Raw genomic sequence first — 24,164 nt, 5'->3', positions numbered from 1 at the left:
AAGGTGGATTCCCAGGTAGGGGACAGTAGTCTGCATCCAGCGAAACGGAAAACTATCCTGCAGGTGGGATCGGGTGTGCGCCTCTAGAGAAAGATCCAAGGCCTCCGACTTAGCCATATTAACCTTAAATCCCGACACCCTGGAGAAGGCGTCAAGACTTTCCACGCATGCAGGTAGGGAGGTAGTCGGGGAGGAGAGGGACAAAAGGGTGTCGTCGGCATAAAGACGGATAGTGTGTGTGTAGGCCCCGATCCTGCTGCCATGTACCTCCGGGTTAAGCCGCATCGACTGTGACAGCGGCTCCATGTATAAGGCAAAGAGCAGGGGCGACAGTGGGCACTCCTGCCTAGTGCCACGCTCGATGGGAAAGAAAGGCGAGTAATGTCCATTGACCTTAACCGTCGCCATGGGGAAAGAGTAGCAGTTAAGGGCCCACGTACGAAATCTGTCGCCCAGCCCGCCTTCGTCAACACCTGCTCGAGGTAAGGCCAATGCCCCGATCGAACGCCTTCTCGGCGTCTATTGCTAGAAACATATACTCTCCCGCCGTCCTCATGGCCTTTTCTATGAGATGCAGCGCCCTTTTCGTGTTGTCCACCATTTGGCGCTCCGGGATGAAACCTGCCTGATCAGGATCAATCAGGCTTGGCATAAGAGGCGCGAGCCGTGTCACCAGAATGCTAGTGCAGAGCTTGAGGTCTACATTGAGTAGGGAAATAAGTCAGTAGGCCTCACAGCGCGAACGGTCCTTTCCAGGCTTGGGGATGACAGAGATGGTCGCGTCTAGGAGATCCCTCTGGATCATTCCCGGGTCAGCAAAGGAATTAAAAAGAGCGGTCAGCAGCGGCACGACCTGCGCCCAAAAGGTTTTATAGAAAATGGCAGAAAAACCGCCCGGGCCAGGGGCCTTGGACAGTTTGAGGTGAGAAATAGCCGCAATGACCTCCTATAGGGCGGATAGGCCGGTCTAATGACTCTGCCTGTTCAGGGGTCAGGGACGGGAGGGGAATGGACTCCAAGAACCTCTCGCCTTCCACCGGGTCCAAGGAAGATCCCGCATATAGAGATGTATAAAAGGCGCTAAAGGCCGCAGCTATGTCTGCATCTTCGGCGACTACCCTCCCGTCCTGTGTTGAAATCTCCTGAAGCGCATGCCGCTGCTGCATCTCCCTCAGTGCACGCCCCAGCAATCTTCCACACCGGTCACCCCTGTGTAATATAGGTGTCGCACCCTCACGGCCGCGTATTCCGCCGGATCTTGGTCGAGCGCCGCGAGTTGCTGCCGTAGCGGTCTCCATATTCTTGGCGCCCCCGTGCGTTGATGCAGGTGCTCGAGTTCGCGCGTTTTCCGTGACAATTCCTCTCGCTTGCGTGCTCGCTCCGCATTTTCAGCTACCGAGACCGCGATCAACTCCCCATGGAGGACTGCCTTAAACGCCGCCCAGCGAGTGGCCAAAGAGGTGTCTGTGGTGTTGTTGTGTGATAAGTAATCTCTACTAGTCCCCTTAAGCCGTTCAACCACTTCAGCCCGGTGCAGTAGTGTATCGCGCAGTTTCCAGAAGCTTAGTTTTCGGGTAATGGGGGGGAGGGCAAACACTGCCACCACGGGGGAATGGTCAGACAGGGACACAGCCTCAATTTCAACCTCCGCAGCAAGCGCATGAATAGGGGAAGACACTAAAAAGTGATCGAGGCGTGCATATGTTTTGTGAGCATTAGAATAGTATGTATAACCCTTCTCGCCCGGATGAAAGCTACGCCACAAATCCACCATACCCATGTCCCCCAGTCTGGTTAAGCCATCCACAGAGAGTGTACCGGCCTGTGAAGAGCGCTGCCCTGACCGGTCTTGCAAAGTGTCCATCACTAAATTCAGATCTCCACCCACCAGGATGTGGCGGTCAGACAATGCGGCAACTTCTGTGAGGGCTGTATTTAAGAACTTCTCTTGGCCTTCATTCGGAGCATAGATAGAGCACACCAAAAAAGTGGTCCCCCCTAGGGAGAATCTGTAGGACAACAGCGGCCCCTTCATTTCCACCCCTTTCTGCAGCACCTTCCCCCTGAATCGTTGGGCCACCAGTATCGCCACACCGGCCGAATTGGTAGGAGATGAGGAGTAGAATTGGTGCGGAAAGCAGCGAGACCGCATCCCGGAGCAGTCTTTCTGCAAAAGGTGGGTTTCCTGCAGTAGACAGATGTCTGCTTTGGAGGCTTCCAGAAGGGAAAGTATCACTTTCCGTTTCATCAGGTTGTTAAGTCCCCGCACATTAAGTGTGAGGACCCTCAATTCAGTCGGGGGCATAGATTACCATATGGGGCACTGTAGCCCCACCAAGCGTTGTGTCTCTCACTAGCCAAGGCTTCCCTAAGTGAAGCTGCCTACCTGGCGGAAAGTGTCGCAACTCTCGCTCCCTGCTCTTAGGAACGAGGAGCATCCAGCAGTACCCCAAAAACATCTCCGGACCTGGACCCTGCCACCATCCCTCCCCCGCCCACCCCGACTCCTTCCACCCCAACAAAGCCCCAGAAAAAAAGGAGAAGAAAACCACAAGAAATCCAACATTTTGAAACATACTTATTGTCCATCATCCGAAGACGATTGGTGAAGAAGAAAGGAAGACGCTCACAGGTGGAACAAGCAGCCTTCATCCGGGCACCCCCAGTGTCCAGCGGGTTCGTCTTCGTCTTCTGGAACCCAGGGTTGGGCCCCTCCGGCACGATCAGTAGCCCACAGGATGCGTGCTGAAGACAGCGTTCTTACGCGTCCGTTGGTGCCTCTGTCACTCGGGCTAAAGACACCACAGCTGCTGCCCTTTCGCGCAAAGTGACCGAGAGATCCGGTCACGTCGCTGCTGCCGGTTTGCCAACCGTCTGCCACTCTTGGGAGCGGCGCGCTGTCGGAGAGGGGAGACATCGGCGCCAGTTGGGGTGTCAGCTTGGTTCAGTTCCAAAAGTTCGCAGGCTGCTTCCAACGATCGGATCTGAATACGTTTGGACTTCCATTTAAAGATAAGTCTAAACGGGTGTCCCCATGCGTAGGGTATCCCTTGCTCCCGCAGAAAGGCAGTGACCAGCCGGAAGCTCCTACGCTTAGCCAGGGTGGAGGCTGCAAGGTCCTGGTACAGCACAGGCTCATGATCACGAAATTCTAGAGGAGAGTGACCACGCGCCATCCTCAAGATTCTTTCTTTGAGCTGAAAGTCATGGACGCATACCAATATGTCCGGAGGTGGGGCCTTGGAACCCCGCGGTAGGCCAACTCGGTGTACTCTGTCCATCTTTATTTCCTGCACTGCCTCATCGTTCAGGATGTGCCGAAAGAGTGCCTCCACATACTCGCGCAGGTCCAACCCCCCTCCCTTCCACAGCACCGCCCGTATCCGTATGTTATTTCGACGGGACCTGTTCTCCAAATCCTCCGTGTGGGCCTCGAGATCCAGGTTCTGCTTAGTAAGGCGTAGGACATCTTGCTGTAACCGGTGCGTCTCCTCTACGGTGCTCAGGTCATGCTCCTCCAGTGTCGCGACTTGCTCTCCCACCGCATCCACATCGCGTCGCAGCTCCCTCAGGTCTGACGCAAGTTAAGAGCGCAGCTCCGCAATGTCCTCCTTAATCGCCGCAAAAGCTCCAACATGAAAGCTTTAGCGGCTGGCGCCTCAGGGTCGTCGCGGTGCGGGGTTCTTTCACTGACCGACTAAGCCAACTGCTGCGCGCCCTTCTGGGCGCCGTCTTTCGGTGGTTTGTCCTTTTTGGGCCTAGACGACGCCATGTCGCACCCTTCCGCCTGCTGCTAGCGTAGGGTGTCCCAAGGCCCGTCCACGTGTCTTCTCAAGCTATCTCGCCACTACACTTCGAGCACCAATACTAGCCTGCCTGGGGTGCATGCGGCGATCGGGCCCAGCTCACCTCTGTGTCTCCAGAGTACCGTGGGCCCACACCTCTCAGATCTGCACCAGGCCAATGGGAGGGAGAAGGCGGCCCCGGAGTGTAGGCCGCCACACAACCAGCGCATAACAGGTCGCAGCACCAGGCCTTGATTCCCCCAGCTCCAGCCAATGTCTTGCACCGCAGGCCTCCAGACCCAGGCACCGTTCAGCAGGTCAAGACCCCGTAGGCCTCACCTCATCCTGGCGCCGTCCGGCGATGCTCCAACATAGGCCCTGCACTGGTTCTGCGGTCGGACGTGAGCTCTCCGGGTGCCCCACGCCTCACTGGTGCTCCTGTCAGCAGTTCTCCGGGTCCGGGTCTCGTGAGGCCCCAGCGCCGTCCGCCGAGTCGTTGACCGAGAAAGGGAGAGGGCGAGGTCGCCCCGTTGGCCGCCCCCTGCGCTACCGGTTCAGGGTTTTGTCCTTGTGGGATTGCGGTCGATAGTCGCAGGACACCTCCGGGCACCCCTTCACACGTCCGCGACGCCGGGGCCGCCCTCGCGCTGCCTCCAGCGATCACCTGCAGGGACCAGGAGAGCCAGGTCCGTCTTCTCTGCACAGGGGCGTCGGACGCGACCCCGGGGATCTACAGGCCGCGCAGGCCGAACTTCCCCGCAGCTCCGATGAGGCCGTCAGTCCCGGGAAAAAGCACGGCTCGGGTCTCTGAGGTGTCCCCGGCTCTTGAGACCCCCCTGGGACCGCGGATGGGCACCATGCGGGGAGCTATTCAATGCTTTGTTGAGAACGGCGCCGGAGGGACTGAGAAAGCGTGTCCTACTCTGCCGCCTTCTTGGCCACGCCCCCGAGGCACCATTTTTATCGGAAGACTTTGGGGAATGCGGGGAGGGTGGAATTTTGTGGATCTACGCATATTCTAGAACTTGCCATCATAGAAATGTGAGGGGAATATATTTTTTGACAAAGTTTGAGGTTTGCAAGGGATTCTGATTTACAGAACCTGGTGAGAGCAACACAAGTCACAGCATCCTAGATTCCCCTGGGCATTTACTTTTCAAAAATGTATAGGTTTGCTAGGTTTCCCTAGGTGCTGGCAGACTTGTGGTTCAAGTTCTACAGCTAGGCACTTAAAAAAAAGGGTCCGATTTCACTGCAAAAATGTGGTGTGTCCATGTTGCATTTTGGCCAGTTTCCTGTTGCGGGTACTAGACCTACCCACACAAGTGAAGTACCATTTTTATCAAGATACTTAGGGGAACACAGAATTGGAAAGCTACTGGTATTACCTATTGACTTTCGATACATTTCTGCCTTCCAAATGTAAGAATGTGGAAAAAAGAAGTCACTTTGAAAAATGTCCTATAATTCACAAGCTAATATGGGTACCTGCAATTTCGGAGATGTGCAAACAGCTAGTGTTCCTAAACACTATATTTGGTTTCCATTACGGAAATACATAGGTGTCTTTGATACCTATTTTGCATTCTTTATATTTTAGAGTATGAATTGCTATATACGCGGTACATAATGAAAAACCATTGCAAGACGCTGCTCTTGGCTATGGGTTCCTTGGGTTCTTGGTGAACCTGCAAGTTCTATATCTCCCCACAACCAGAAGGGTCCAGCAGATGTAACGGTATTTTGCTGTCAAAAAGCTGTCATACTTTGAAGAAGTTATAAGTGGCACAAATGGCTGTTTTTTTCCCAACTCATTTTCAATTTTATTTTTATTTTCAACAGTTTCTATTAAAAAAAAATTCTTGAAGGAACTACACAAATGACCCTGTGCTGAATTCAGAATTTTGTCTAAGTTTCTAAAATGTATAGCTTTCCAGGATCCTTTATTGTTTTCATACCCATTTCTACCACTAACTGGAAGGAGTTTGAAAGCACAAAAAGTAGCAAAAATAGGCTACGTCCCAGAAGTATTCGTGAATTTATGGAGCAAAGCCAACATAGCCACCTGGTAGATATCCAGGACAGGATATCAGAGTGTCACCTCTGTGAAAGCAGCTTTAGGCCGGGTGAAATGGGTTTCTGGAGGTAGTGTTTAGCCAATGAGCAGCACAGCATGATCCAATGAGAAATAGAGGTCTTCTGCACAGCCTTGACTTTTTATCGCCCAGTTACACCCTACAAAGAGCTGATCACTCAACCGGTGTTCTTTGGTACGATCGATGTAAAAGGTCAGTTCTCTATTGAGGTCCAAGCGATGGAGGGGTGAGATGGAGCATAGAACTCTGCCAGGGGGGCAGTTGTGCCGGCATGGAATAGCGTCACAACTTTTGGTAAGAAGGATGCTCATGTCCGCAGAACCTGTTTATCTGGGAAAAAAGTTGTGTACGGCGAGGTAACACAGAGCTTGAAACACACTCACTTGCTGGTCTGAGGGGATGACTATGAGGAATACAGTTGAGGACGAGGAGTGCAAGGAACAGCTGTGAAGTAAATCAAAGGGAGCGCATAACAAATATGTGAGGACCAAGTTGGGAGCCTAATGAGGCATGGCAAAAGGAGACGGGGAATCAAGTATTGTAGACTTTTTAAAAACCCATCACAAATGGTCACTCAAACAATGAGGCCTGGCCCAGCAATTACAAAAAAGCTGAAAGAACCGATAAGTACTCCTTGCCTGTCCTCAAGCATAGACTTGCCAGGCAAGAGACAAAAACAGAATGTCAGAATATCAGATACTTGGCCTGTAGGCAGACAACCTGGTATGTGCCACCCCCCCAAACACACAAACTTGTCAAAAGGCCGGCATTTACAGTTTTTGTGGAGGGATGCCTGGCTGCCACAATTACACTAACCACCTCCGGAGGAAGGCTGAAGGCGCTGTTGCTGTTCAAACTCCATGCATGAAGGTGGAGAATGTGAAAGCCTGGGTACAGAACTGTGCCCTGTTGCGACACCAGGTCCATCCGGTGGGCAGCCTCATCAGAGGACAGATACTTAAGCCCAGGGGTTCTGGAAACCATACTCTCTCTGCCCAATCCGGGGCTACTAGGATGACTAGGGTCCGGTTGTTCCCGATCACCTTCTGAACTTGGGGCAGGAGTGCTATCGGCAGGAAAACAGAGGAGTCTCGAGTTCCACCCAAGGCAGAATGTGTCCTCTAGGGAGAGGTGCCATGGAAAACTCCAAAGCAAAATCCGCTGACACTGCATGTTCTCAGTGGTGGCAAACAAACGATCCATAGTTTTCCCCATTTGTGAAAGAGACAGTGCACCAACTCCAAGTGTAATTGCAGCAAGAGATCTGCTAGGGGTCAATGGCTGAGTTCATCAGCCCTGGCATTTATCTGGAGTGCTTCTGTTAAGTCATTGGTTTTGACCTGTATGGTGGCGCGCTGGAGGTCAAGAACTTCGACTGCCTTATGCATGATCATGATGTAAGAAGCGCCCTTCTTGTCGGGTTGTTGGCTAAATGGCTGTATAATTTTAGCTTTGGGTGCAAGAGATATATTGCTACGTTGAACTGCTCTTTGTGTGCGGGTGTGGGGGAGGGTTCGCAGATGGTAGAGCACCGTTTTTCTTGATTTGCAAAACTCAATAAAACAATTAATAAAAGAAATGTTCAAAAAGAAAAAAAAAGCGCCCTTCTTAGTGGCAGGGCCAGGGAGTGAGAGAAGGCCTGACTCAGGAAGTATCAAGGCCATTTGCTTCTTGAAGGTCATGCTATGATTTTCCTCATGGCACAGTTGCCTAATCTCATCGCCTCGTCATATTCACTAAAGGAATCCACAGCAGAAAAGTAATGCAACCTCCTTGTTTGTGGGGCTGGCAAGTCAATTGGGGGAGGTGGTGCCTCGATGGAAGCAGAATGTGTCCTTGATCCAAGGGGTAAAGTTGCCAACTCTGAGTCAAAGAACATAATGGGAACCTAGTCTTCTGGCGTCAATGTAGTCTGCATCAGCATTGACGTACTGATGCTTTGGTTAATTGTCACAGGTGGAATGCATGTATTTCACTTAGTAAAGTGTTGCTACTTAAGCAACTTATCAAGGACAAATGCAGTCTTGAACCTTGGGCACAGGGTCAAGACGGATTTGCATATGGCTGTGTCCAAACTGGGGTGGCGTAGTGGGCAAAAGAACGATGGATTTAACCCAGATCTTTGGACTGGGGGAGAATGTTTGCAGGCAGCATTCCGTCCATCATTTGTTTGCTGTAACACCTATCATGGACAAGCCAGAAACTTCTCACAGAAACCTGTTCACCTCATAGGAGTCAGATTGTTTGGCATTTGTGGAAGTTTATTATCAGCTCTCATTAAGACTGGGACCTCCCCTATGCGCACCTACACAAATCAGTTTCCAACAACTACATTTTGGGAATGGGCCGTGATCTAATCCAGAGGATTCTGTGAGTGAATTTGCAACACATCTTAATACAGTAGAATTTCACTATAAATTGTCAACTGTGTCACCGTGCTAAGTTTTCAGATTAGATGAGAACTTTTAATTGCTAATTCCATACTCCTCCACTCTCGCCAGGTAGAAGATCAGCTTCCCTGTAGGGTTGTGATAATGGAATTTGCTTTACTGCTCAAAGGACCCGGACAGATAAAGAGCCTTTGACATAGCCTTGATTTATTAGAATTTTTTATTATTCATTTCTTGTTTAAATCTGTATTTTATGAAGGCATGGGAGAAAATATAGTATTGTTTCCAAGACCTTTAAGATATCACAGAGGTCCTGTTCTATACTCAACCTTACATTTGGACTGATTCACTCATCTTAACTTGCTGTTCTTAACCTTTGGCCTGAAGTTTTCTGAAGGTTGCATGCAATTTCGAAGTCTAATGGGCATTGCAGATAATCGGTAGATTTGTTAAACTGTATCACATTTGTCTTAAGCTTACTGAATATGTACATACTGTGCTGCCACATTTAGCTGCTGTTTAATTGTTTTTGCGGTATCCACTGCACCACTCGTTTTTGGCTACACTCATTTTTAGTCAATAAATGTCAGACTGACTCATTTTCGTCTTTTACGTCTGCATTCCCCTCAAACTCCTGTTTTTGCATTGACGTAAGTGCCTGCGCAGTCTTCCATCATGTGAAATTGAATCTAGAGCCTTTCACTACCCTACATGGCTGAACCATATGACGTACAGGAGTACAGGCTAAAAGCTTTGGAATTCTCTTCCTGTTGAGATGCGGTTTCTTGCTGATCTTTTAGCTTTCCGTAAAGCTTTAAAAACTTTTCTGTTTGAATAAATTGCCTTTGTTTCCTTTTCTGTTACGTTCCCTGTAGGTGTTGCTTATTACTTGCCATGCGCCAGGACGCCCCTTAGCTGGGGCAGCTGTGCGCAATACAAAAGTTCGTAACATAACATAACATAACATGGTTAATGATAAAGTAAGAGGGATGGGTAGTCACTACCTGCAGTTAAATTCTAACAAGGTTGAAATCATGGCCACTGTCTGCACACCTTTAGATCAGTAGCAATTGGAGCCTGCCCTAAACCAATGCAGTTGTTAATTTGGGTCTTAAATTAGACTGATGTTTAATGATGTCCTCGGTTATGGCAGTGATAAAGTTATGTTTCTCTCAAAAAGTTTCAAAATTTCTGGACATATTTTTCATCAGAATGCTGCATGCCTTGGTAACTGCCATAATTGATACTTTTTTTTCTTATTTTTTAATTTCTGTTATTATTTAAATTTCTAAGCCGTTGCGGACCCCCTGAGTAAGCACCGCTAACCCCCAAGAGTTCCTGGACCACAAGTTAAGAACCACTGATTTAGAGGACTATGAGAAACTCCTTGGCCTAATTTGTTTTTTGTTTTTTTTTTATTAAAAAAATGTTTATATTTCCAAATAATAAACCAATACATGTTACAGCACACTTATACGTTTCAAAATCAAAGTTTTTACATTTCTTATACCGTTATTTGCAGGCAATTATAACTACATTTTGATGTTCACAGGGGAAAAAATAATAAGTGAATAAATATAATATATATAATAAAGACAGCGGTTTGCATACTTTTCAACCCGTAACCTCAGCTATATAAGACTCATCAGCAGGCATCTCTTCCCGATTTATCAAACCGTATTTCCAGTTTGCCACCGGATGCCAAATCTTCCTTCCCAAAGATCTACCTCTTATACCCTTTCTATCATATATTGCCTTTTCTAAGTTATAGGTCGATAATAACCGAGCAATCCACATCTGAAAGGTAGGTGGAACTCTGTCGAGCCATGATATTGCTATGCAAATACGAAAATCTGCAGCCATCATAAACTCCAAAGGAGCATCATCAATTCCTACCGCGACCCTAGCAGTAATAAATCATCTGTAAGCTTAATTTTAAACCCCAGCGATACATCAGTAAATTTCTCAATTTCTTTTTTAAGAGTATACAGTTGTGGACATTGGGAAAACATGTGGATGATGTCTGCACTTTCCGAATCACAGCGTGGGCATGTTATTCCTGTATTACCCCCCCCATTGTGCAATTCTGGCTGGGGTATGATAGAGCGAGTACACGGTCTTGTAGTGCTGTGACTGTAAGGAGGCAGAACATAGAACCATTTGGCCCAAATCAAGGGACAGCTGAAAATCTTCTGGTTGTAAACCCACTTTTTCCACCCACTTCCTGGCATATTTCTCCCTGTCATCTGATTTATATGTACATAGTTCTGCGTATAAAGATCAAATTGTGCAATGAGAATTGCCCTCTATATAGTCCATTATGCGACAAGTCCCAAAACCCAACGTTCCTCCCTGCTTATTTGACAGATAGCTTCTAATCTGTAAATATTTAAAGAAACTATTGTTTGTTACCTTAAATTTACTTTGGATCTCGCCAAATTGTAGGATTTCCCCCAGTTGGTTCATAAGGCTCCCTATCTTCCTAATCCCTTTGTTCTCCCAATCCCTCATCACCATATCCCTAAAAATATCTCCAGGTAAAGATTTATTCGCGTACATCCGTGTATAATTATTATGTCTTCCTAAGCCTATTTTCTTTTATATCACCTTCCAGATGCTATAAGCAGCTTTTAAAGTTTTAAACCTTGTATGTTTGAAATAACTAAAATCAATTGTATTCAGAAATCCGTTTTCAGCCCCTCCTCCTAGTAATGCAGTATAAACATTGGTGAATCCCTGTGGGCTTTCTCCTAGCTCTGTACCCCCACCCCAATTAGTCCCTGGAAATATTGCATAGCTGTGACCCAGTAATAGAACCGAAAATCAGGTGCTCCCCACCCCCCCTTTTCTCTTGGTAGCGTTAGGTGTCGATATGCTCTCCTGGTTTTACCATGTGACCAAATAAATTTGTTTAGAATTCCTTCTATTTTATTAAACCAAAGATGGTCAAAGAGGAGTGGGATCGCTCTAAATAAGTACAACAATTTTGGAACGGTAGTCATTTTAATCACATTTATACGACCCATCAACGTCAGATGTAGTTTGTGGATCCTTTCTGTATTCTCCTTGACTTTGTTTACTAATGGTCTCATATTTATCTCTACCAGATTGTCTAGATCTGCAGTGACTTTTATTCCTAGGTATGTTGCTACATCAACAACTCTGTTATCTTGATAGTTCATGTAGCTATTCTGTACTATTTGAGTTTTCTCTTTATTAATTTTGTATCCAGAGATTAGTCCGAAGCCTGCTGCTTCCCTCTCTATCTCAGGAAGAGCAATATCTGGATTGTTTGTAATTATGGCCACATCATCCGCATAGGCGAATACTTTATAACTAATATCATGTAGCCTAATTGGGGAGATCATACAGTTATTTTCTAGTCTGCGTAAAATAGGATCGATATAAAGTACAAAAAACAGTGGAGATGCAGGGCATCCCTGCCTTGTGCCACGTTTAATCTGTACTGGGTCGGTATATCCTTTATTGATTCTTATTCTGGCATTAGGTTCTGTATACAGTGCCTGGATTGCCTGAATATATCCACTTCCCAGCCCGAACCAATTCATTACTTCCCATAAGTATTTCCAGGAGACCCTGTCGAAGGCCTTCTCTGCATCCAGAAATACGGCCGCGACAGGGTCTCCTGCAACTCCCATGGCGTCTAGAATAGTGATCATCTGCCTCGTATGCTGTGTGGTCCCCTTCCCTGGGATAAACCTGTGCTGTGTTGTACTCACTAAGTGCTCTATAATCTTACTTAATCTTTGTGCAAGTGTTTTAGAATAAATTTTGACATCTGCGTTCATTAGGGTTATCGGGCGATAGGATCCTGGTTCTAGGTGTGGTTTGTTTTTCTTTAATATCACAATAATATCAGCCCATCCCCATGAAGGTGGAATTGATTTCCCTGACTGTGCCTGAATAAGAGTTTCATGCATGTCCTTTCCTAATACATCCCAAAAGATTTTATAAAACTCTGCTGGTATTTGATCTGGGCCTGTAGCTTTTCCGGCGGGAAGGTTGTTCACCGCTCCCTGTACCACTTGTAGTGTAAATTTGGTCTCTAATTTCCCCTTCTCCTCATTTTGTAACTCTACATGATCTATATCTTTCAAATATGCCATGATCTCTTCTTCTGTATTATTTAATGTCTGTTCGTATAGTTTAGTGTAGAAGTTCTTAAAGACCTCCTGTATATCTGCAACTTTATTTACTACCACACCTGCCTCGTTCTTTATTTCCTTTATTTGTCCTGCAGCCAAGTTCTGGCTAGTCCGGATTGCAAGAAGGTGTCCAATTCTCTCATTATACTCATAGCTTTTCTCCCTTTTAGCTAAATAGTTAGCTGCAGTTCTCCTAACTATACTTTCGCTTGCATCTGCTTTATTCAACTCTATATTTAGGAGTATATCTTCCAGAGGATCTTGCTTAGAAATGGCTAATATTAGATGTTCTTCCAAGTCTGTTAGGTCCCTTAGTTTTTTAGCCATTTCCTCTTTCTCGTTTTTAGTCCGTTGTAGGGTGTAGCAGAGGGTTTCCCCCCTGACGCCAGCCTTAAAGGCATCCCAGACCATGCCGGCCGAGGTTGAACCTATGTTGATCTCCCAAAATTGACTAATCCAAATTCTCATTCTTTTCACGTAGTTTTCATCTTTTAGTAGCCCTCTTTCGAAGGTCCAATTGTAGGACTTTCTTTCCACGGTAACCAACGGAAGAGTTAGAACAAGAGGGTTGTGGTCCGATAATATCCTCGGATGCCTCTCCAATTGGCTATCGCCTATCAAAGAATTAGAAATCCAGAAGTAATCTAGTCTAGCCACCAATCTGTGTGGTGCCGAATAATATGTGCTCCCCGTCCCGTGTGGGTGATTTTGGGACCAAACGTCGACTAATGCATTGTGACGAGCAAGATTACAAACCGCTTTACAAACTTTCTGTTTCCTCCCCCCGTACATCCCTCCACCCGTCATACCCAATCCCATTAAACCATTAACATTACAATCTCCTCATCAAATAATTGGTTCAGGCCAGAGGGGTAATTCCTGATCTAAAAATTCAAAAACCTCCGGGTCATCATCATTGGATCCATATACCGAAACAATAGTGTAACACCCTGCCTTTCATTCTGCCTCGATCATAACCCATCTCCCCCACTGATCCTCTTTTTTCCTCTTTGTTATAAAGACCCCTTTTTTTGCTAATATGGCCACCACCCTCGTCTTAGTTTCTGGTCTAGTAAAGGCTAATACCTCAAAACCCATCTGATCTAACATATATTTGTTATTTCCCTCTATGTGCGTCTCTTGGAGGCATACTATGTCTAATTTCAACATTCTTAGCATAGCAGACACTTTCTGTCTCCCCCCCCCCCCATCATTTAATCCACAGATATTTATAGAGGCAATCCTTAATGCCATCTTAGTTTATTATACTTTTCCTTCCTGCTATTCCACCCAGTCTTTACATTGCCACCTGCAAACAGTGCTCCCTCCCCCAAAACCCTGTGTTTGTATCCTTCCTTTCCATGTGCTGTATTTACCATCCATGTTTCCTCACCCCCCAGGCCCCCTGCCCCCCCCCCCTGTCCCCCCTCCCTTCTCCCCCCCCCTCTGAGATACCACCCCCCTCATTACAGGCAAATAGGTCAATTATGACCTATGTGTAGCCTCTACAGACTGTAGTGTCGCCTCTCTCTCCTACCCGTACCTACTATCTTATCCATTCAGCTTACTTTGGTAGCCTATCTATATATGTTTATTAACCTATGGTGTTTTAGGTGGGCTTCTTCCTCTGTTGTCCCTCCCCCTATGCTGCTCAGTAAGCTCTGCAAGAAATTCCCCTGCTTTAATTTCTAAAAAAAACATCCTGGTATGCCCCTTGTTGATGACCTTTAATCTCGCTGGGTATAGCAGATATGCTTCCGCGCCTTGTTTCTGAAAAGGTGCGATCAGTTGCCTTAGCTTCCACCTTCTCTCAACTGTGACGTGACAGAAGTCAGGCCTAGCAAAGAATGTAACACCATCATAAGTTTTCCTAGACTCTGGTCTGGCCCTATCCATGATCTCGTCTTGCAAGGAAATTTCCTAGGAACACAAGCATTGCCCTAGGTAACGTATTCTGTTGGCCCCCTCGATTTTTCTTTATTGTTTTAGGATATCTATGTGCTCTTTGGACTTCCGTCTCCCACTGCCACTGGGACTCCTGGAAGGCCCCCTTCAAAAGTTTAATGACATACCCAGAGGACGGCCCGGGACCAGGGTTCGATTCCCGGCGCGGCAGGTTTCTGGACCAGGGTCAGCGGACTCGATAATTCTCTCGCCTCGGTGCCCACTCTGTTCAGCGATCACACTCGGCAACTCTGGGCATTAGCTTGCCTCATCTTCACTAACGGCCCCACCAGACCGCCGGGGATGCCTGGTCTCACCCTGGAGATACCCATTAAGGGACCATCTCTCAGGGAAGCCAGGAAGGGTTTCGCAGCGGTCGAAGCGCCTTGGGACCCTACGGGTAAGTAGTGCGCTATATAAATGCCAATACATTTACATTTACCCTCTCGGATCCTGCTCCTCCAACCCTTCTTCAAGTCCCAAGAGTCTCACATTGTTCCGTCTTTGGCGGTTTTCAAAATCTTCGATCTTCCATTGAAGATCTTCCACTATCTTCCCGCTCGTTCTTGAAGACCTGCCAATCCGTTACCTTGTCTTCCATTCTCCCAGTCCGCTCTTCCACCTGTGTAACCCTCTCCTCCACCTCTTCATATTTTCTATTTAGTTTTCTGAGTGATGCCTGAATCTTTTTTGTGTCACGTCTTGCTCTCCGGCTTTCCACCCTGGCCTCGGATTGCATCTGTTTAAGTGTGACAAACATCATCTCCATTGTTACATTCTGGGGAGTAGACCTAGGTGGCGGTCTGCCGGTAGCTGCTTCACCTTGACCACTTTCTTGATAAGTTCCTGAAGTGGCTGAATAATCCCATGACAGCTTTTTGTTCATACTGCTATTAGACCCGCCTCCATTTCTTCTTTCTCTTACTTTCTTTCTCTTTTGCGTGCTTATGTCCCTTGAGCTCCTACTTGAGGCTGAACCAGTAGTAACATCAGTAGAACTTTCCCCCTCATGTTCATGCTCACTAATAACGGTGGAGTCAGTCCCTTCATTGACAGAAAAGAACTCTGGGGATCCTCCTCTATTGCCTTTGCTCCCGGCTCTCTCTTGCCCCTGTTCCGGCTCTTGCTGTGAGTCTATACTTAACAGGCTTCCCCATTTGGTATTTGGAGGATTATGAATATTCAACCCCGCTTCAACTGTTAGTAGGGCATCTAACATCTGAGTGTTATTATGCCTTTCGATTTTTTCCAGAGCCCCCAGAGCCTCCTCACTTCTTCCCGTTGTTTACCCGCTCACCTTTGTTGCAGACCTCCCGTTTCCTTCGAGGCTGGCGCCCCCCGCAAGATGCGTGCTTTCTCCAGTCGTGTCTGCCGGTTGCTCGGCAACTGTAACGCTACAGCTTGCGTCCTCGAGGACGGCATTCTCGACTTCCGCGTTCGGCGCGGCTGGGCGATGACCGGCGCCGTCTGCAGTCCGGGGAGCTGGGGGCACCTTTGTGGCAAAGGACTCTGACAAGGTAGGCTGTCTCATGGCTGCATCTTTCTGCGCAAGGGGGGTTGCTCACGATGCACTCTGCTTGCCTCGGCGTCCGGCGGGGTTTCTTTCTGTGTTTTGCTGTTACCGGCCGTGGTGAGCCTCGTCTCTGGTTTCTTGTCAGCTCTATCACCTTTTCTTTGTTGCTGAGCCTTTGTGGACAGGCTAATAGCCGGAGTCTGCTTTTTAGATCCCATAAGTACTTTTGGTGTTGCTCCTAAGCGTGGGTCATCGCGAACTGCTGAACCTTTATTCGTACCGGTTGCGATCAGTGGCTTTTCTTTATCCTGTTTCTTGCGCTGCGACATCTCGCTGGATATATTAAGAGCTCTGAATATGCTTCTCCATAATCTCCTCCACTCCTGTAACGCTGCTAGAGTTGTTTGTTTAAGCCGTCCCACGCCGATTGTACCAGCTGCAGTGCAGTAAATCAGTCCATCGAGCATTCGCATCCCTGCATTCAGACTACCAGCATCATAATCTCTAGGCAGGAGAGAGAGTGAGATGCGACTTCACTCTACAGTGCTGTAGCGGCCATCTTGCCTCCTCCCAACTGCAATAATTGATACATGCTTGAATTATTACTGCAACTCTATACTTGAGGTTGCCCTAATATCTCCTGCAAATTCACCTATTCTACAAAAACACCAGTGCAAGTTTTCCTGGAAGCCCGAGCTAGCAACTCCGCTGCTCAAGGACCTCTTAAATCTATTCACAGACGAGTAGAATTTAAATTTCTCTGCATACCTAGTGCTAGAGTCACGTTTTGTATCTTCTCTACAATGCCTCTAGGATAAGCTTGTGTTTAATCTTCCCAATTGCATACTACAGCCATACAATGGCCCTTTTGCAGTAAGCGCCTTTATTCTATATGGAAAGTAAGGGCAGGCATCGGTTCTTGCTCATGAAACCATCTTCTGCTCTGTTTGTAGCTGTCTGGTAACCATTTTTTTCCAGTAAGCATTTAAAAATCTGGTTATTCCCTCTGTGTAACGCTCTTTTGCTCAGGTTGAGCTCTTCAGAAGTATTGAGAAACCGGATAGTAATGTTTACTATCATCACCATTACCATGCAGGCACCCTTAATCTGGGGATGGCTTTTTTTTGTACTGCCAGAATCAGGTCAGTTTCGTACAAATTACAAACTATAATGAAAGTTATTTTTTTCTAAATGAGTCGAAAGTTTCACTTTTGCAAATGGTAAATAAGAGCCCATATGTTGACATCCAGATGAGTGGCCAGTATCATGGCAGACCTTGCAATACAAAAAAATATTCATTATGCACAATGCGCTACACACAGTTTTTTTTAGTTTTTTACTTTCTTGCATTACGTGATGAATGCAAGATTCTAGTATAGATGCAAATGTATCGGATTTAATATTTCCCAACTACAGGAGATTCATAATTAAAGGTGTATTCCTCCAACTTGGGTTTGCCTGACCACTAGCAAACTGTTGTAATGATGATCCCCAAGAGCCACCAAAAATGCTGTTGCATTTACCTATTATCAAGACAGTAAGAAGATTAAATGAGACAATTCCTTACCACTACGATACATGGAACAGTGTCTATAAATGGCGCTGGAACTAATTCATAATGTTCCACTGTGTGCAAGGTTTTTAACGAGACACATTGGACAACCAGACTAGTAGATCTCCTGCTGATAAGCCTGAAATGTGGTGGGAAAGAGGATTAGCGCCTCGCAAACCAGCTAGAGGCTTTGGCCACAAATAATATCATTTACTGTAATGGGTACTTCGTTGGGGAGTGCACACAGAGACACGGAGTTAACGAGTCTTTCTTTACTAGAACCATTTATTATCATTGGGCATCCACAAAAAACAACCAGCTTTGAAATCGGGAGGAGAATCCAAAGTCATTGTTGCTCCAGCATCCTTGTTGTCTAAACACAACGGTTTCTTCTGTATGTAACACTGCACACTCTTGTTTGGGAAGCTAATGAAGTGTGTTTCCAACTGAACAGCGCGTGTTGCTAAGGACACTCTGTTCCAATACAACTGCGTGCAAGTCTGGCAACCGGGTTCAGAAACCTCTGTAACATGAATGAACATCTATCTTAGAAGAAGCCAACATGAAGCAATACAGGTATTTATGGGACCATTAAGGTACATTTTAAATGCTCTTAGGTACACATAGTTGTACTGATCAACTATTCATATCCCATTAATCCCATAGTTTACTTACACACACATCATATAGGTTTAATTTGAGCTTATAGCTTTCATGTCTAGTTGCATAGCACCGCGGACGCCACACCATATGGTCAAATGAAAAACAGCTTTAACAAGCCCTGCTGAAAAAGGGGCTCTGCCCACATGTTGAATACATGCTGCATGCCTTCACTATAACATATTGGGAAAATGTGTGCACTAAATAGGAAAAAGGGAGCTTGCTGCATCCTTATTAGTTCTTCAAGAGTATTCTTTGTTGCATTCTTATTGGTTCTTAAAAGATATTCCCTCACTTAGCATGACTGCTGCGTTAACAGTTAACGAAAGAGTGGCATGCAAATGGAAAACCCTCTGCCATGCTGTAATAACATTGGCTGAAAGTTAGGTCCAGCCACCCTGTCAAGGTCAAAACCAGGAGTATCTTCACAAATCATATCAGTGGTACTTGCTGGTATTGCAGCAGGGGATGAAAGAAAATCAAACACCCTATCATCATCCGTAGCAGCAATCTCACCACCAGTCAACACATTTGAATACTCACCTCCCCCAGTACCAGAAAGCAATGGTCCATGCAAGGGACCACTGAACTGGTCTCCACCATGCTTAGTTGGTGGGTGTTTGTTCCTGAAATAACCTATTGAAATCCTACTATTGATCACTCCTCTCCTTCTGTCATAAGGAGGTTTCATTTTCTTTTGCTTTTGCTTTTCTTCCATGTTTTTCGCAATGCGCCAAAGACACACAGCCTGGTGTTTTCTACCCCCATCACACTACCCTTAAACCATCAGTACGCAATTTGGCCAGGGCAAACCTATGTTTTAAAAAATCAAAAGATGTCCTGCTGGTTATGTTCTGATGAGTGAAGTGGTGGTCCTGTAATAACCTCTTGCTACTCTAATGCCTGTTTTTTTTTCTAGAGGATAAATAAGTATATCAAAGCTGGTTGATAGTGTGGAGTCAAAACTGCAACTTACAATAATTGTCGAGTGATCTGGAACTAGTTGATGACACTCTTCTAGTCTTAGGGACTAGCATTTAGTGGTAAGCACAAGTGTCTAAAAAGTTCTGTTCTTGGGGAACAATTTGTATTACACATATACAACAGTGAAATGTAGTCACTCAAAGTGACAGCATCCAATGGCTGGGATGGGATGGTCAATTTACCTATACTGTGTGATGTGGTGTGAGGCAGCATTAGTGGAGAGACGTTTGAACAAACCAAAGCCTCTATATATGTATGTGTGTAAGATATTGGAAAAAATGCTAAGGCTGTCTTCAGGCCAAACCCAAAGATTTGCAAAACAAGGCGGCCCAAAGAGGTTACTTTATGGTGATAGTCTATATCCTAAACACGTGAAATACTGCCGGCAATGGAAAGACATTCTGTTCTTTTACTCGTTCTACAATGAATACCCGGAGGCTAGAGCAGATAATTAACCAGGTTAATTTCTTGTCGGCTCCATAACGACCCTGGACATGAGTGCATAAGAAATTAATCGTTTTCACAGACAACCTTCTGATTAAACAGTTTTGCTGGAACTTGGTGGCTTAGCGAAGGTCGCTGTGGATAGACAACTTCTGCTCTTCTTAAGCAACCGAGACATACAGACCGTATGTAACTAGCTAGCCTTTTCATTTGTAAAGGAGGGAGACATAGGCTAAGCGGAACGCTTAACTAACAACATGCCTGAAGCCATCGAATTGATTTAAAAAAAGACGATGAAATACACCATGACTGGCACCATGTTGTAAAGGAAGCCAACACGAACTATATATATTTGAGTGGGAGCATGTTTCATGTCCATCTGGAGTTGTAAATCATAATAGGTAAAGGCTGAGCAGTCAGTCTTCAGCCTCTGGATCTGGGTAGTGAACTGTAAAACATGCATGCCACTAGTTGCTGCGTGCACTTTACTACACACAGTCTACTCGACTCATTGACATGTTCACCACACATCCCGATAAGCAAAAAGCAGCCAACAGGGGGCGGAGGTTGGTATGGTGTACAAAAGAGGATGGCTGTTCGCATTTTGATTAGTCCTATAATCAAAATATAAAATATGCAACACTACGTCCCTTGCAACCCCCTCCTCTCCGATTTTATAACTTCATTTTACTTAAAATTTTATTTTGTATCCAACAATATTTCCTGCCTTCAAACAACACATTAAATAATTGCTCCCGTACAAGCAGTAGCATTACACTAGAACCGCCCCACAGATGCTAAGCATTCAAATTGTCCCTTATAGGATTAAGGAGCACTGACCGCAAGCCTCTGCTTTAGAGACAGGTACCATCACTCAGCTGGCCTACATTAGCTTTGTGGTGCCCTACACCATCTGTGAGGTGACAAGTGTCAGACTTTGGCAACTACTTCTATTACTCTCTTCCCCATTAACGCTAAGCATGACTTAAAATACTACATATGTTATCACACACCGATACACACCTTCAATCGAGGATAGTCACACTCATGATCACACATTCATACAAATCATCATAAAACGGTGCACACAATCATGCAACCGGACAAACACATACATGTGCAGACCTTAAAACACCTACCCAGCTCCCTGTAATTTCCACAGATGTACATGGACACTAGTTAAGTAGCACAGGTCCTAACATGCATAACGATCGGGCAGTAGAGCACACTGCGAGGCACCTAGAGGTATGCAAATTACGAAGATGGCAGATCCGGGTACTGGAAGGCAGTGGAGCAAAGTGGAAGACAATGGATTGAAGAGGGAGAGTGCAGTGCTTATATCCGCATTGGAGGACAACTGTGATTGGCAAGGCATGGCCGGACAGTGGAGGAATTTAGCAGCTCCACCACGCAGAAAAGAATGACAGCCACAAAAAAAAACACATAAGTCATCATAGCATCAGGGAAACGCGTGGTCAGGCACAGTCGCAGGTAAGATGTGAAGCCAAGATCACGGTGTGGAATGTGTACTGCATCATTCCCAGTAGACCTGTTCCCAATAATCCTCACAAATGTAAATAGGCAGGTTTTCAGCAACAGAAGGGTATTTGTCTAGCTCTCAAAAAGGGGTGGATTCTCTCTCCGAGTGTAATATGCCGGTTCAATTCTTGCCCCAACCCCGCACATCAACACAGACTAAAGCTTCCTTTTGCCATGTCCCACATCTGTTATCTTACAATCACACCCAACATAACACTCAACATCGAAGCCTGCACATTAATTACACAGCCGCACATACCAATTAATAGCACACTCAAAAACCATCACAAATCCACACACATCATTCATTAAAGCCATCAAACACTGATGAATGCCATCAAACACACCATCAGGCGCCTATACATAGATACCTACATGCACTCCAGACACGCATGCACTCTATCCACAACAAGCATTTGCAATGCAATAGGTCTCGCATTAGGAAAGTTTGAGCTATTGGTATTGTAAATTACACATTTTTTATTTATGTGTTGGTTTTGAAAATAGCAAAATTAATAGCTTTGTCATTTACAATGCCAATAGTTTTAACTTTCACAAATGTGACACCTATAGCATTTGTAATGCAATATATGTTGTATTTACGTGACTTAGATATATTGATATTAAAAATAACAATGGTTTTATTTTTTTTAATAATTAATGGACAGAGGGTGCTCAGCAAGATATAGCACTCAGAAAAGGCTTTTGTAGTGTCCAGCATTTCCTCAGAATCATGTTCATACACGGTTTACTCAGCCGTTTCCACTCCAAAGTCAGTAGGTGGCGGTATTGTCCCTTGCACCTCTCCTCTTTTTTTTTTTTTCACAACCAATTTTATTGAGCAAATGAGCATCACGAATGTGGCATCTCCATACACCAAAAACACCACCACAATATCAATATAGTAATTACATAGGCAGCAAGTGATAGAGCAGACTCAGAATAGGCTCAGTATAGAAATTCCCCCGCACCCTACCCTAACCCGCAACACTACCCCCCTCCCGCTCCAAACACCCCCCCCCAACCCCCCCTACCACACGTGTATAGAAAGCAACATAGAGAACAAAAAAGAAGAAAATAAAAACAGGCGGGTGTAATGCCACCAGGGCTTTGCGTCTTCAGGCCAAGATTGTCTCTGCGATTAAATGTCTTCCTCCAGCTCCGCCGGGGGGTCCAAGGACAGACCACGGTAGTCGGCCCAACGCTTCCAGATTTTGTAGTGTTTGCGCGGGCATCCCCTCGCTTCAAAGATCGGCCTCTCCAGACCCATAAAATAATCCAGCCCAGCCTTCCATGCAGACAGGGGGGGAGCCCTCACTGACTTCCACGCCCGAGCCAGGTCCCGCTTAGCCACCACCAACCCCAAGAGCAACAAATGGCGCTTATAAACATTGCCTCCAATCCCTTCCATAATATGTAAAAGGCCCAGCCGGTGAGTACGGGGAAGGTCCCAGCCCAGAACCTCTGCCAGGCAACCCCACACACCCCTCCAGAACCCAGTCAGTCGGCCACACGACCACACCGTGTGTACCAGGGAGCCGGGCACCGCCCCACAGCGCAGACATTCCGAGGATGCAATCAACCCAGCCTTCCACAATCGTTCACGCGTGTAATAAGCACGATGCAAATATTTGAATTGGATTAGCCGGAGCCGGACTGCAATGGCGGTTCCACGTGGGGATTCCAGCGCCTCCCTCCAATCGTCCTCATCCAGGGGGCCCACGTCTACCTCCCATGCCTCCCGAAGGGAGTGTAGGGTGGAGGAGCAGTGAATAACAAGCGTCTGGTAGATCCTAGAGACTTTCTTGTCCCCCAGGTCCCCCATAAACACTTTGGCCTCGACTGGGCTAAATTCCGGCAGGGAGTCGAGACCCGCGACGCTCGGGGCGAGGGCATGCCGCAATTGGAGGTAGCGGAAGAACTGGGACTGAGGCATTTGGAACTCTGTACGAAGCTCCTCGAAGGATTTGAGGGTGGTGCCGGATACGACCTGGCCCAGTTGTGCAATCCCGATGGCCTCCCAACCCTCAAACCCGGTCAGGGCCGCCAGCTCCGGGAGCAGACCATTATGCCAAAGCGGCGTCTCCGCTGTCAGTTTGCCCCACCATCCCATGCGACGCAGTGACTGCCTCCACACCGCAAAGACCACTCCGGTGACCGATGGCAACCCACGGCGTAGGCGAGCGGAATAAAGAATGGTGTGGAGCGTGCGGTCACCCATGAGCAACCGTTCCAGGGCATAAGCCGGATCCCTCCTATCACCATACCACCATTCATTAAGGACAAGCAGTTGGGAAGCTTGGTAGTAGGAAAGGAGGTCCGGGGTGGCCAAGCCACCACAATATGTGGACAGAAAGCACGTCCTCAAAGCCACCCTGGCCGCACCGCCACTCCACAGGAAGCGGCCCAACACCGAATTGACCTGCCGGAACCACTCCAGGCCAATGGGGTGCGGGAAATTCTGGAGTTGGTACAGGAGCCGCGGAAGCGCCACCATCTTGAAGATGGCCGATCTACCAAAAATAGTGAGTGGCATTCTGGACCATGTCTTAACATCGGCCTGGACCCGTTCCCACACCGGCAAGACTCCACGCGCCCAGGCCACGGCCCTCGACTCTGAAAGGAAGACGCCCAGATATTTGAGGCCATCCGATGCCACTCGCAACTCCGCAGCCCAGGGGTCGGCAACCACCCCACCACCCAGCACCCACAGGGTTGATTTATTCAGGTTGAGATGAAGACCCGAGACCCCGCCAAACTCCCGCATGATCTCCAGGACCCGGGGACCCGATTGCCGCAGATCCGTGAGGAAGAGGAGGACGTCATCCGCGTACAGTGCAATTCTATCTACAAGATCCTCACTCCAGGCGAAACCGCGCAACCGGGCATCTGCTCGTATCCGCGACGCCAGGGGCTCCATGGCGAGGGCGAACAGGTATGGGGACAGCGGGCAACCCTGCCGAGTACCGCGACCTATACGGAAGCGCCCAGAGGTAGCACCGGCCACTCGGACCGAGGCCGTCACGTTAGTGTAAAGGAGACGAATGTACGACAAGAAGACCGGCCCCAGGTTGAGGCGGGCCAACAGTGC

The sequence above is a fragment of the Lissotriton vulgaris genome, chromosome 1_2, assembly GCF_964263255.1.
Source record: "Lissotriton vulgaris chromosome 1_2, aLisVul1.2, whole genome shotgun sequence".
NCBI classification, from domain to species: Eukaryota; Metazoa; Chordata; class Amphibia; order Caudata; family Salamandridae; genus Lissotriton; species Lissotriton vulgaris.
Note: the sequence above shows the minus strand (reverse complement) of the source record.